The sequence below is a fragment of the Alexandromys fortis genome, unplaced genomic scaffold (assembly GCF_014885135.2).
Source record: "Alexandromys fortis isolate MF-2015 unplaced genomic scaffold, M_Fortis_MF-2015_v1.1 scaffold_465, whole genome shotgun sequence".
NCBI lineage: Eukaryota > Metazoa > Chordata > Mammalia > Rodentia > Cricetidae > Alexandromys > Alexandromys fortis.
The window spans coordinates 36,409-38,415 of record NW_026068439.1 but is presented as its reverse complement, the minus strand read 5'-3'; the positions used below and the strand labels follow the sequence as shown (position 1 = coordinate 38,415).

The 2,007-nt window shown below is 40.7% G+C and overlaps 1 pseudogene; it reads left to right on the top strand.

Moving 5' to 3' along the window:
- The first annotated feature begins 592 nt into the window (after positions 1-592).
- On the top strand, positions 593-955 carry LOC126495701 (60S ribosomal protein L22-like 1; annotated as a pseudogene).
- Positions 956-2,007: the final 1,052 nt, after the last annotated feature.

Here is a 2,007-nt window from a genome sequence, read left to right as displayed (position 1 = left end):
TTTTAAAAAATAAGAAAAGAAAAACAAAGTCAAAAAAGAAAATTATCTTAAAAATGGAGTACAGATCTAAACAGAAAATTCTTGACAGAATAGTCTCAAATGGTCTAAAGATGCTTAAGGAAATGCTCAACACCCTTAGCCATCAGGGAAAGGCAAATCAAAATGACTCTGAGATACCATATTACACCTGTCAGAATACTGATGATAGCTTGTGCTGGAGAGGATATAAAATAAGGGAAACACTCCTCCATTGCTGGTGGGAGTACAAATATGTACAGCCCCCTTGCAAATCAGCATGGCGGTTTCTCAGAAAATTAGGAATGAACCTACTCCAAGATCCAACAATACCACTCTTGGGCATATACCCAAATATTCTCAGTCATACTACAGGGACATTTGCTCAACTATAGTCATAGTAGCATTATTTGTCATACATTACACAATGGAATATTGTGCTCAGTTGTAAAAAGAAAAAAACAATAACATCTTGAAATTTGCAGGCAAATGGATGAAACTAGAAAAAAAATATCTCAAGGGAGGTAACCCAGACAGAAAGAAAAATATGGTATTTTTCTCATGGCCGCGGGACAATATGGTGCCACAGAAAGACAAGAAGCCTAAGAAGTCAACCTGGAGGCTCCATTTGGACCTCACTCATCCGGTAGAAGATGGAATTTTTGATTCTGGAAACTCCAGTTTCTCCGGGAGAAGGTTAAAGTCAATGGGGAAACTGGAAATCTTGGAAATGTTGTTCACATTTGTTTCTGAGAATAAAATCACAGTTGTTTCTGAGAAACAGTTCTCTAAAAGGTATTCTAAATATCTTACCAGGAAATACCTTAAGAAGAATAATCTCCGTGATTGGCTTCATGTGGTTGTATCTGACAAAGAGACCTATGAACTTTGTTATTTCCAGATTAGTCAGGATGAAGATGGCTCAGAGTCTGAAGATTAGTTGGCCTTTGTATGCTTTAAAGAAAAACTAAAATTAGACTTTTTCAGCAAATAAAAAACACTGTACTCTTAAAAACAAAAAAGAATAGAAAAGAAAAATATGGTATGGACTCACTCATAAATGGATACTACTAAATAAAAAGCAAAGGATAAACAGATTCCAATTCACAGCTCCAAAGAAGCTAGGTAACAAGGAGGGCCATAAGAGGGATTCATGGGTCGCCCTAGGAAGGGGAAATAGATGAGATCTCCTGGATAAACTGGGGTCAGTGTGGTAGAAGGGGGGAAATTGCAGATGAGAACACGAGGTAACAGAATAGCTGAGTTGGAGGAGGGATGGAGCGGGAGAACAATGAAAGACATCTTGATAGAGTGAGCCATTATTGGGTTAGGGAGAAACAGTGCTAGAGAAATTCCTAGGCATCCACAAGGACGACCCCAGCTAAGACTCCAAGCAATAGTGGAGAGGGTGCCTGAATTGTCATTCCCCTCTAATCAGATGGGTGAATACCCTAACTGTCACCATAGAACTTATAACAGTAACTGATGGAAGCAGATGCAGAGATCCACAGCCAAGCACCAGCAGTCCAGTTGAAGAAGAGGAAGGAGGGATTATATGAGTAAGGTGAGGTCAAGATCATGATGGGGAAATCTACAGAGACAGCTGACCTGAGCTCATGAGAGCTCACAGACTCTAGACTGACAGCTGGGGAGCCCGCATGGAAACAAACTAGGTCCTCTACATGTGGGCAACAGTTTGTGGCTTGGTCTGTTTTAGGGGCCCCTGGCAGTAGGAACAGAATCTATCCTTGGAAAATAAGCTGGCTATTTGGAAATAATTCCCTATGGTGGGATGCCTTGCTCAGTTTTGATGCAGGGATGAGGGTTTTGGTCTTGTCTAACTTGATGTGCCTGACATTATTGACTCCCCATAGGAGGCCTTATTCTTTCTGAGGAGAGGATGGGGTGGGTTGGGTGGAGGTGGGGGAAGCAAGATGGGGGGATTAACTGTGGTTGGTGTGTGATATGAATAAAAAAATTAAAAGAAAAATT